The following is a 12,504-nucleotide window of genomic DNA, read 5'->3' on the forward strand; positions in this document are numbered from 1 at the left end:
CAGGTGGGGGCGGGGGCGGGGGCGGGGTGGGAGGAGGAGGAGGAGGAGGCGGGAAGGGCTGTGGCCTGCAGTCGTGTTCCCCGGGGTGGCACAGCATGTGGCTTCTTCCACGGGCTGCTTGGCCTGGGCTCCCTGCACCTGGGCCTTTGGAGGACTGGCCCTGTGCTTGCCAACACTTCCTGCAGGGACCCAGAGCTGGGAGGTTGCATCTCTCAGCCCTGGGTCGGGCAGAGCCCCAGCGGGCCCTGCCCACAACCTCTCTCAGCACGGGTCCCCCAGAAGGCTCCTTTGGGACCAGGATTCTCTTGCGGGTGACTCTTTAAGGTCTGGCCCCTGGATGGAGGGGCACCAGGAGTAGAGGAGCAGGAAGGGGAAGGGGGTGGCCATGCGAGGGGACACTTTCAGGCCAAGTCCCAGCTTCAGTCTGATCCTCCTAGGAACCCCGGTGTGGACATCACACCTCCTGGTTGCCCTGCTCTGAGACAAGGAGCCGGGCTTCGCATTCCCACAGCAGCCAGTCGTGGGCTGAGGACACCTGGGGCGTTGGGAACTCCCTGGCTTCTCCTTGGATTAACATCTGGAGCTGCTTGGGAATTGTGCCGCCACACACACCCGAGTGCAGGTGTCTTCTGCACAGACCGCGGGCCTGGCTCTTCTGAATGCCGCTAGCTCGCCACCCACCCACGGGTGAACCTGGTCAGGGTACTTTCTGTCAGGGGCAGACTCTGATCCGGGCGGGCTACCGGTGTCTCTGTTTGCTCCTTTCTTTCTTCCATTTCGGGAAAGGCTTCCTTACTGGGTGTGGAAATCTCCTATGCCTTTCCTCGCCTATTCTGTCAGCTTTCAAATTCTCTTTCAGTTGCCACCCTCACAGATGGATTAGGAAACTCTTTCCGGTGCACTCATTAGTGAAATGACCTCAATGACGCTGGAATCCAATATCTAGTCGCCGATTTTTAGCGAGTCCACACGCCAGGGTGGTTGGGGTCCAATGCAGCCCCGGCCAGGCCCAGGCCCCTTGGACTGGGCCACAGGAGGACACAGAGGAGGGTCCCGGCCCCCACGGTAGCGTTGCCGGCAGTTCTCCAAGGGCTTGGGGGTTTTCCAGAGGGAGGAGATGGAGGGGACTGATTTCTTCAGCGCCCCACAAACCACGCCACCCCACCCCACCCAAGGGACACATCCCGAGAGAGAGACGCCCCATACACTCGCTCCCCTCCCCCGTGCGCTGTGCCCCAGCCCTGGCCCGGGGGAATAGGCGGCCGCCCGGCCACAGGGTGGGGGGCGCAACTGAAAGGGGTTGTGGGGGAGGGCGGCCCCTGGCTGGGGTCAAAGGGCGAGCGCCCCGCCCGCCCGTGCGCAGTCAGCGCGCTGGGGGTGGGGGCGGGGAGGTGAAGGAGGCCAGGCGAGGAGAGGAGGGGGGCTGGAAGGTCTCCACCTTGGCGGGTCCAGCCGTGGAGGCGCATCTTGTGTGAGTGTGAGTGAGTGAGTGAGTGTGAGTGTGTGTGTATAGAGAGACAGCCCCCAACCCCGGCCCGCCGCTCCCTGCCCGCCCCGCCTGTCACCCCCGTCCCTCGGAGCCCGCCGGACCCGGCCGGCGAACTCAACAGGCCCGGCCCGGCGCGGGTCAGCGCCGGCGCAGGGCCTGGGGCGGGGAAGCGCAGAGAGGCTCGGCTTCCTGAGCGGGGCAGGGGCGCCCTCCGCCGTCCACGGCCACACCACCCTGAACGCGCCCGATCTCGTCTGATCTCGGAAGCTAAGCAGGGTCGGGCCTGGTTAGAACTTGGATGGGAGACCGCCCGGGAATACCGGGTGCCGTAGGCTTCTTCTTTTTTTATTTTTTTTTTTTTGCCTCTGGTTCTGTCGCGTTTCTGGGAGTGCGGGGGCGGCCCGGGGTGGGGGTGACCCCCACCCTCAGCGCCCGCCGCGGTGCCTGGCGCCCCAGCCCGCACTGTGGGGCCTCCTCTTGTCCCGAGCCGCCACACCGCCGCCACGCGGCAGCATGCGTGGCTTCTGGACTGTCAGGTCTCAGACCAAAGGTCTGCTCTGTGGGAACCGACACGCTGGAGGAAACCTTGAGAGTCTGAGAGGGGAGGGAGTTCCCGAAGAAGGCCAGGATGTCATTTTGAGGGAGTATGTGACCAGAACTCCTCCCGTTGCTTTTGGGGTTCTATGGGCTACACGTAGGAATCTTTGGTGGTGGCACCTGATGTTGGGGGATCCGGAGTCACACCCCGACCTGCTCCACAGGCCTCCTTTTACTTTTCTCTTCGGATTCATTATTTATTTATTTATTTATTTATTTATTTTTTGAGACAGAGTCTCGGTTTGTTGCCCAGGCTAGAGTGAGTGCCGTGGCGTCAGCCTAGCTCACAGCAACTTCAAACTCCTGGGCTCGAGTGATCCTTCTGCCTCAGCCTCCCGGGTAGCTGGGACTACAGGCATGCGCCACCATGCCCAGCTAAATTTTTATATATATATCAGTTGGCCAATTCATTTCTTTCTATTGATAGTAGAGACGGGGTCTCGCTCTTGCTCAGGCTGGTTTTGAACACCTGACCTTGAGCAATCCGCCCGCCTCGGCCTCCCAAGAGCTAGGATTACAGGCGTGAGCCACAGCGCCCGGCCGGATTCATTATTTTTAAAAAGTGTCTCTTATCTCTATTATTGCATTTTCTTTTCTCTCTCTTTTCAAGCAGATGATGGGAGTCCAAGTATTAAGGTGACATGTGTTGCCCGTGCCCCCCTCTCCCCCCCCCCGTGTTCTTATTCATTTACCTCTCATGTTGTTCCAGCGTATTGTGGGGGTACCAATGTTAAGGTCGGGTGCGTTGCCCTCTCCCAGCCTCCCCCCTCGGGTCAGAGCTTCAAGTGCGCCCATCCCCCAGTCGGTGCGCACCCACCCCATTCCTAATGGATGTGTATGCCCATCCCCTCCCCCCACCCGCCCGACACCCACCCGATGAAGGTGATTCCTCTGTGTCCACTTAGGTGTCCATCGGTTCGTACCCATTTGCTGGTGAGCGCGAGCACGTGGTGCTCGTGTGTCCATTCTTGGAATGCTTGGCTTACTGGAACGGGTTCCAGCTCTGGCCAGGAGAACCACGAGAGGTGCCCCCTCACCGCTGCTCCTCACAGCCGAATAGCACTCCGTGGTGTCCACGCGCCACATTTCATTTACGCACTCGTGGGTCGATGGGCACTCGGGTCGCTTCCAGGTCTTTGCGATTGTGACTTGTGTCCTGACTCTAACCCTAACCCTTACCCAGCCCGTCTCCTCCACGGCCCCTGCCTGACTGACTCCATCCCGCCCGGCCTGTCACCTGTCACCGTCCTCTACCCCTGCCTGACACGCTCCTCCCTGCCCGGGCCGTCACCATCCTCGGCCCCTGCCTGACGGGGCTCCTCCGTCGCCTGGGCCTTCCAAGGGCTTGGTGTGGACGCTGGTTCCAGGACGCCCTCCCAGGAACCCGGTAGCAGGGCGGCCGCGGCGTCTTGCACAACCCAACCGTCCGCCGGCCGGCCGCCTGTCCCTAAGTGGCCTGCGGGGGACGTGCTCCCGCTGTGCCGTGGGGGCCCAGCCTGGTGCCTTCTCTGAGGCCCCGTGGCTGCCGCTCCCCGCAAGGGGAGAGCCGCGGAGGTGGGGACCGCCTCCTCATGGGGACGTACACCCAGCTCTCCAGGTCGGATTCCGGGGCTCTCTGTGCTGCCAGAAGGCCCAGCTGGCCTGCGGGTCCTTAGAGTGGCAAAAACATCCGAAAACTGAGATTGAGGGTCCGGTGGGTGTCTGCACTTTTCTGCTGGGCGCCCCAGGGAGGCCTGGGGGCTGGCTGGACAACGCGATCTGCTGGGCTGGGTGGGGGGGTTTGGAGGAGCAACTGATGCCCTTTGCACTTTGGGTAGCAAGTGTCTGAGGTGTCTCTGGGCCCTGCGCCAGGTGGGGGCGGGGGCGGGGGCAGGGTGGGAGGAGGAGGAGGAGGAGGCGGGAAGGGCTGTGGCCTGCAGTCGTGTTCCCCGGGGTGGCACAGCATGTGGCTTCTTCCACGGGCTGCTTGGCCTGGGCTCCCTGCACCTGGGCCTTTGGAGGACTGGCCCTGTGCTTGCCAACACTTCCTGCAGGGACCCAGAGCTGGGAGGTTGCATCTCTCAGCCCTGGGTCGGGCAGAGCCCCAGCGGGCCCTGCCCACAACCTCTCTCAGCACGGGTCCCCCAGAAGGCTCCTTTGTGACCAGGATTCTCTTGCGGGTGACTCTTTAAGGTCTGGCCCCTGGATGGAGGGGCACCAGGAGTAGAGGAGCAGGAAGGGGAAGGGGGTGGCCATGCGAGGGGACACTTTCAGGCCAAGTCCCAGCTTCAGTCTGATCCTCCTGGGAACCCCGGGGTGGACATCACACCTCCTGGTTGCCCTGCTCTGAGACAAGGAGCCGGGCTTCGCATTCCCACAGCAGCCAGTCGTGGGCTGAGGACACCTGGGGCGTTGGGAACTCCCTGGCTTCTCCTTGGATTAACATCTGGAGCTGCTTGGGAATTGTGCCGCCACACACACCCGAGTGCAGGTGTCTTCTGCACAGACCGCGGGCCTGGCTCTTCTGAATGCCGCTAGCTCGCGACCCACCCACGGGTGAACCTGGTCAGGGTACTTTCTGTCAGGGGCAGACTCTGATCCGGGCGGGCTACCGGTGTCTCTGTTTGCTCCTTTCTTTCTTCCATTTCGGGAAAGGCTTCCTTACTGGGTGTGGAAATCTCCTATGCCTTTCCTCGCCTATTCTGTCAGCTTTCAAATTCTCTTTCAGTTGCCACCCTCACAGATGGATTAGGAAACTCTTTCCGGTGCACTCATTAGTGAAATGACCTCAATGACGCTGGAATCCAATATCTAGTCGCCGATTTTTAGCGAGTCCACACGCCAGGGTGGTTGGGGTCCAATGCAGCCCCGGCCAGGCCCAGGCCCCTTGGACTGGGCCACAGGAGGACACAGAGGAGGGTCCCGGCCCCCACGGTAGCGTTGCCGGCAGTTCTCCAAGGGCTTGGGGGTTTTCCAGAGGGAGGAGATGGAGGGGACTGATTTCTTCAGCGCCCCACAAACCACGCCACCCCACCCCACCCAAGGGACACATCCCGAGAGAGAGACGCCCCATACACTCGCTCCCCTCCCCCGTGCGCTGTGCCCCAGCCCTGGCCCGGGGGAATAGGCGGCCGCCCGGCCACAGGGTGGGGGGCGCAACTGAAAGGGGTTGTGGGGGAGGGCGGCCCCTGGCTGGGGTCAAAGGGCGAGCGCCCCGCCCGCCCGTGCGCAGTCAGCGCGCTGGGGGTGGGGGGCGGGGAGGTGAAGGAGGCCAGGCGAGGAGAGGAGGGGGGCTGGAAGGTCTCCACCTTGGCGGGTCCAGCCATGGAGGCGCATCTTGTGTGAGTGTGAGTGAGTGAGTGAGTGTGAGTGTGTGTGTATAGAGAGACAGCCCCCAACCCCGGCCCGCCGCTCCCTGCCCGCCCCGCCTGTCACCCCCGTCCCTCGGAGCCCGCCGGACCCGGCCGGCGAACTCAACAGGCCCGGCCCGGCGCGGGTCAGCGCCGGCGCGGGGCCTGGGGCGGGAGGAGGCGGCGGGGAAGCGCAGAGAGGCTCGGCTTCCTGAGCGGGGCAGGGGCGCCCTCCGCCGTCCACGGCCACACCACCCTGAACGCGCCCGATCTCGTCTGATCTCGGAAGCTAAGCAGGGTCGGGCCTGGTTAGAACTTGGATGGGAGACCGCCCGGGAATACCGGGTGCCGTAGGCTTCTTCTTTTTTTATTTTTTTTTTTTTTGCCTCTGGTTCTGTCGCGTTTCTGGGAGTGCGGGGGCGGCCCGGGGTGGGGGTGACCCCCACCCTCAGCGCCCGCCGCGGTGCCTGGCGCCCCAGCCCGCACTGTGGGGCCTCCTCTTGTCCCGAGCCGCCACACCGCCGCCACGCGGCAGCATGCGTGGCTTCTGGACTGTCAGGTCTCAGACCAAAGGTCTGCTCTGTGGGAACCGACACGCTGGAGGAAACCTTGAGAGTCTGAGAGGGGAGGGAGTTCCCGAAGAAGGCCAGGATGTCATTTTGAGGGAGTATGTGACCAGAACTCCTCCCGTTGCTTTTGGGGTTCTATGGGCTACACGTAGGAATCTTTGGTGGTGGCACCTGATGTTGGGGGATCCGGAGTCACACCCCGACCTGCTCCACAGGCCTCCTTTTACTATTCTCTTCGGATTCATTATTTATTTATTTATTTATTTATTTATTTATTTATTTTTTGAGACAGAGTCTCGGTTTGTTGCCCAGGCTAGAGTGAGTGCCGTGGCGTCAGCCTAGCTCACAGCAACTTCAAACTCCTGGGCTCGAGTGATCCTTCTGCCTCAGCCTCCCGGGTAGCTGGGACTACAGGCATGCGCCACCATGCCCAGCTAAATTTTTATATATATATCAGTTGGCCAATTCATTTCTTTCTATTGATAGTAGAGACGGGGTCTCGCTCTTGCTCAGGCTGGTTTTGAACACCTGACCTTGAGCAATCCGCCCGCCTCGGCCTCCCAAGAGCTAGGATTACAGGCGTGAGCCACAGCGCCCGGCCGGATTCATTATTTTTAAAAAGTGTCTCTTATCTCTATTATTGCATTTTCTTTTCTCTCTCTTTTCAAGCAGATGATGGGAGTCCAAGTATTAAGGTGACATGTGTTGCCCGTGCCCCCCTCTCCCCCCCCCCGTGTTCTTATTCATTTACCTCTCATGTTGTTCCAGCGTATTGTGGGGGTACCAATGTTAAGGTCGGGTGCGTTGCCCTCTCCCAGCCTCCCCCCTCGGGTCAGAGCTTCAAGTGCGCCCATCCCCCAGTCGGTGCGCACCCACCCCATTCCTAATGGATGTGTATGCCCATCCCCTCCCCCCACCCGCCCGACACCCACCCGATGAAGGTGATTCCTCTGTGTCCACTTAGGTGTCCATCGGTTCGTACCCATTTGCTGGTGAGCGCGAGCACGTGGTGCTCGTGTGTCCATTCTTGGAATGCTTGGCTTACTGGAACGGGTTCCAGCTCTGGCCAGGAGAACCACGAGAGGTGCCCCCTCACCGCTGCTCCTCACAGCCGAATAGCACTCCGTGGTGTCCACGCGCCACATTTCATTTACGCACTCGTGGGTCGATGGGCACTCGGGTCGCTTCCAGGTCTTTGCGATTGTGACTTGTGTCCTGACTCTAACCCTAACCCTTACCCAGCCCGTCTCCTCCACGGCCCCTGCCTGACTGACTCCATCCCGCCCGGCCTGTCACCTGTCACCGTCCTCTACCCCTGCCTGACACGCTCCTCCCTGCCCGGGCCGTCACCATCCTCGGCCCCTGCCTGACGGGGCTCCTCCGTCGCCTGGGCCTTCCAAGGGCTTGGTGTGGACGCTGGTTCCAGGACGCCCTCCCAGGAACCCGGTAGCAGGGCGGCCGCGGCGTCTCGCACAACCCAACCGTCCGCCGGCCGGCCGCCTGTCCCTAAGTGGCCTGCGGGGGACGTGCTCCCGCTGTGCCGTGGGGGCCCAGCCTGGTGCCTTCTCTGAGGCCCCGTGGCTGCCGCTCCCCGCAAGGGGAGAGCCGCGGAGGTGGGGACCGCCTCCTCATGGGGACGTACACCCAGCTCTCCAGGTCGGATTCCGGGGCTCTCTGTGCTGCCAGAAGGCCCAGCTGGCCTGCGGGTCCTTAGAGTGGCAAAAACATCCGAAAACTGAGATTGAGGGTCCGGTGGGTGTCTGCACTTTTCTGCTGGGCGCCCCAGGGAGGCCTGGGGGCTGGCTGGACAACGCGGTCTGCTGGGCTGGGTGGGGGGGTTTGGAGGAGCAACTGATGCCCTTTGCACTTTGGGTAGCAAGTGTCTGAGGTGTCTCTGGGCCCTGCGCCAGGTGGGGGCGGGGGCGGGGGCGGGGTGGGAGGAGGAGGAGGAGGCGGGAAGGGCTGTGGCCTGCAGTCGTGTTCCCCGGGGTGGCACAGCATGTGGCTTCTTCCACGGGCTGCTTGGCCTGGGCTCCCTGCACCTGGGCCTTTGGAGGACTGGCCCTGTGCTTGCCAACACTTCCTGCAGGGACCCAGAGCTGGGAGGTTGCATCTCTCAGCCCTGGGTCGGGCAGAGCCCCAGCGGGCCCTGCCCACAACCTCTCTCAGCACGGGTCCCCCAGAAGGCTCCTTTGGGACCAGGATTCTCTTGCGGGTGACTCTTTAAGGTCTGGCCCCTGGATGGAGGGGCACCAGGAGTAGAGGAGCAGGAAGGGGAAGGGGGTGGCCATGCGAGGGGACACTTTCAGGCCAAGTCCCAGCTTCAGTCTGATCCTCCTAGGAACCCCGGTGTGGACATCACACCTCCTGGTTGCCCTGCTCTGAGACAAGGAGCCGGGCTTCGCATTCCCACAGCAGCCAGTCGTGGGCTGAGGACACCTGGGGCGTTGGGAACTCCCTGGCTTCTCCTTGGATTAACATCTGGAGCTGCTTGGGAATTGTGCCGCCACACACACCCGAGTGCAGGTGTCTTCTGCACAGACCGCGGGCCTGGCTCTTCTGAATGCCGCTAGCTCGCCACCCACAGACGGGTGAACCTGGTCAGGGTGCTTTCTCTCAGGGGCAGACTCTGATCCGGGCGGGCTACCGGTGTCTCTGTTTGCTCCTTTCTTTCTTCCATTTCGGGAAAGGCTTCCTTACTGGGTGTGGAAATCTCCTATGCCTTTCCTCGCCTATTCTGTCAGCTTTCAAATTCTCTTTCAGTTGCCACCCTCACAGATGGATTAGGAAACTCTTTCCGGTGCACTCATTAGTGAAATGACCTCAATGACGCTGGAATCCAATATCTAGTCGCCGATTTTTAGCGAGTCCACACGCCAGGGTGGTTGGGGTCCAATGCAGCCCCGGCCAGGCCCAGGCCCCTTGGACTGGGCCACAGGAGGACACAGAGGAGGGTCCCGGCCCCCACGGTAGCGTTGCCGGCAGTTCTCCAAGGGCTTGGGGGTTTTCCAGAGGGAGGAGATGGAGGGGACTGATTTCTTCAGCGCCCCACAAACCACGCCACCCCACCCCACCCAAGGGACACATCCCGAGAGAGAGACGCCCCATACACTCGCTCCCCTCCCCCGTGCGCTGTGCCCCAGCCCTGGCCCGGGGGAATAGGCGGCCGCCCGGCCACAGGGTGGGGGGCGCAACTGAAAGGGGTTGTGGGGGAGGGCGGCCCCTGGCTGGGGTCAAAGGGCGAGCGCCCCGCCCGCCCGTGCGCAGTCAGTGCGCTGGGGGTGGGGGCGGGGAGGTGAAGGAGGCCAGGCGAGGAGAGGAGGGGGGCTGGAAGGTCTCCACCTTGGCGGGTCCAGCCGTGGAGGCGCATCTTGTGTGAGTGTGAGTGAGTGAGTGAGTGTGAGTTTGTGTGTATAGAGAGACAGCCCCCAACCCCGGCCCGCCGCTCCCTGCCCGCCCCGCCTGTCACCCCCGTCCCTCGGAGCCCGCCGGACCCGGCCGGCGAACTCAACAGGCCCGGCCGGGCGCGGGTCAGCGCCGGCGTGGGGCCTGGGGCGGGAGGAGGCGGCGGGGAAGCGCAGAGAGGCTCGGCTTCCTGAGCGGGGCAGGGGCGCCCTCCGCCGTCCACGGCCACACCACCCTGAACGCGCCCGATCTCGTCTGATCTCGGAAGCTAAGCAGGGTCGGGCCTGGTTAGAACTTGGATGGGAGACCGCCCGGGAATACCGGGTGCCGTAGGCTTCTTCTTTTTTTATTTTTTTTTTTTTGCCTCTGGTTCTGTCGCGTTTCTGGGAGTGCGGGGGCGGCCCGGGGTGGGGGTGACCCCCACCCTCAGCGCCCGCCGCGGTGCCTGGCGCCCCAGCCCGCACTGTGGGGCCTCCTCTTGTCCCGAGCCGCCACACCGCCGCCACGCGGCAGCATGCGTGGCTTCTGGACTGTCAGGTCTCAGACCAAAGGTCTGCTCTGTGGGAACCGACACGCTGGAGGAAACCTTGAGAGTCTGAGAGGGGAGGGAGTTCCCGAAGAAGGCCAGGATGTCATTTTGAGGGAGTATGTGACCAGAACTCCTCCCGTTGCTTTTGGGGTTCTATGGGCTACACGTAGGAATCTTTGGTGGTGGCACCTGATGTTGGGGGATCCGGAGTCACACCCCGACCTGCTCCACAGGCCTCCTTTTACTTTTCTCTTCGGATTCATTATTTATTTATTTATTTATTTATTTATTTTTTGAGACAGAGTCTCGGTTTGTTGCCCAGGCTAGAGTGAGTGCCGTGGCGTCAGCCTAGCTCACAGCAACTTCAAACTCCTGGGCTCGAGTGATCCTTCTGCCTCAGCCTCCCGGGTAGCTGGGACTACAGGCATGCGCCACCATGCCCAGCTAAATTTTTATATATATATCAGTTGGCCAATTCATTTCTTTCTATTGATAGTAGAGACGGGGTCTCGCTCTTGCTCAGGCTGGTTTTGAACACCTGACCTTGAGCAATCCGCCCGCCTCGGCCTCCCAAGAGCTAGGATTACAGGCGTGAGCCACAGCGCCCGGCCGGATTCATTATTTTTAAAAAGTGTCTCTTATCTCTATTATTGCATTTTCTTTTCTCTCTCTTTTCAAGCAGATGATGGGAGTCCAAGTATTAAGGTGACATGTGTTGCCCGTGCCCCCCTCTCCCCCCCCCCGTGTTCTTATTCATTTACCTCTCATGTTGTTCCAGCGTATTGTGGGGGTACCAATGTTAAGGTCGGGTGCGTTGCCCTCTCCCAGCCTCCCCCCTCGGGTCAGAGCTTCAAGTGCGCCCATCCCCCAGTCGGTGCGCACCCACCCCATTCCTAATGGATGTGTATGCCCATCCCCTCCCCCCACCCGCCCGACACCCACCCGATGAAGGTGATTCCTCTGTGTCCACTTAGGTGTCCATCGGTTCGTACCCATTTGCTGGTGAGCGCGAGCACGTGGTGCTCGTGTGTCCATTCTTGGAATGCTTGGCTTACTGGAACGGGTTCCAGCTCTGGCCAGGAGAACCACGAGAGGTGCCCCCTCACCGCTGCTCCTCACAGCCGAATAGCACTCCGTGGTGTCCACGCGCCACATTTCATTTACGCACTCGTGGGTCGATGGGCACTCGGGTCGCTTCCAGGTCTTTGCGATTGTGACTTGTGTCCTGACTCTAACCCTAACCCTTACCCAGCCCGTCTCCTCCACGGCCCCTGCCTGACTGACTCCATCCCGCCCGGCCTGTCACCTGTCACCGTCCTCTACCCCTGCCTGACACGCTCCTCCCTGCCCGGGCCGTCACCATCCTCGGCCCCTGCCTGACGGGGCTCCTCCGTCGCCTGGGCCTTCCAAGGGCTTGGTGTGGACGCTGGTTCCAGGACGCCCTCCCAGGAACCCGGTAGCAGGGCGGCCGCGGCGTCTTGCACAACCCAACCGTCCGCCGGCCGGCCGCCTGTCCCTAAGTGGCCTGCGGGGGACGTGCTCCCGCTGTGCCGTGGGGGCCCAGCCTGGTGCCTTCTCTGAGGCCCCGTGGCTGCCGCTCCCCGCAAGGGGAGAGCCGCGGAGGTGGGGACCGCCTCCTCATGGGGACGTACACCCAGCTCTCCAGGTCGGATTCCGGGGCTCTCTGTGCTGCCAGAAGGCCCAGCTGGCCTGCGGGTCCTTAGAGTGGCAAAAACATCCGAAAACTGAGATTGAGGGTCCGGTGGGTGTCTGCACTTTTCTGCTGGGCGCCCCAGGGAGGCCTGGGGGCTGGCTGGACAACGCGATCTGCTGGGCTGGGTGGGGGGGTTTGGAGGAGCAACTGATGCCCTTTGCACTTTGGGTAGCAAGTGTCTGAGGTGTCTCTGGGCCCTGCGCCAGGTGGGGGCGGGGGCGGGGGCAGGGTGGGAGGAGGAGGAGGAGGAGGCGGGAAGGGCTGTGGCCTGCAGTCGTGTTCCCCGGGGTGGCACAGCATGTGGCTTCTTCCACGGGCTGCTTGGCCTGGGCTCCCTGCACCTGGGCCTTTGGAGGACTGGCCCTGTGCTTGCCAACACTTCCTGCAGGGACCCAGAGCTGGGAGGTTGCATCTCTCAGCCCTGGGTCGGGCAGAGCCCCAGCGGGCCCTGCCCACAACCTCTCTCAGCACGGGTCCCCCAGAAGGCTCCTTTGTGACCAGGATTCTCTTGCGGGTGACTCTTTAAGGTCTGGCCCCTGGATGGAGGGGCACCAGGAGTAGAGGAGCAGGAAGGGGAAGGGGGTGGCCATGCGAGGGGACACTTTCAGGCCAAGTCCCAGCTTCAGTCTGATCCTCCTGGGAACCCCGGGGTGGACATCACACCTCCTGGTTGCCCTGCTCTGAGACAAGGAGCCGGGCTTCGCATTCCCACAGCAGCCAGTCGTGGGCTGAGGACACCTGGGGCGTTGGGAACTCCCTGGCTTCTCCTTGGATTAACATCTGGAGCTGCTTGGGAATTGTGCCGCCACACACACCCGAGTGCAGGTGTCTTCTGCACAGACCGCGGGCCTGGCTCTTCTGAATGCCGCTAG

General features: G+C 62.3%; 3 non-coding genes across 3 annotated transcripts; all 3 read left to right on the forward strand.

The window, feature by feature from the left end:
• The first annotated feature begins 1,705 nt into the window (after positions 1-1,705).
• On the forward strand, positions 1,706-1,824 carry LOC142874110 (5S ribosomal RNA). Its single transcript, XR_012921945.1, has one exon. It is a non-coding gene; the product is annotated as a 5S ribosomal RNA (ribosomal RNA).
• Positions 1,825-5,653: 3,829 nt separating this feature from the next.
• LOC142874112 (5S ribosomal RNA) lies at positions 5,654-5,772 on the forward strand. The gene has a single exon (XR_012921947.1). It is a non-coding gene; the product is annotated as a 5S ribosomal RNA (ribosomal RNA).
• A 3,834-nt stretch (positions 5,773-9,606) lies between these two features.
• On the forward strand, positions 9,607-9,725 carry LOC142874113 (5S ribosomal RNA). The gene has a single exon (XR_012921948.1). It is a non-coding gene; the product is annotated as a 5S ribosomal RNA (ribosomal RNA).
• Positions 9,726-12,504: the final 2,779 nt, after the last annotated feature.

The sequence above is a fragment of the Microcebus murinus genome, chromosome 11, assembly GCF_040939455.1.
Source record: "Microcebus murinus isolate Inina chromosome 11, M.murinus_Inina_mat1.0, whole genome shotgun sequence".
In the NCBI taxonomy this organism is placed as follows: Eukaryota; Metazoa; Chordata; class Mammalia; order Primates; family Cheirogaleidae; genus Microcebus; species Microcebus murinus.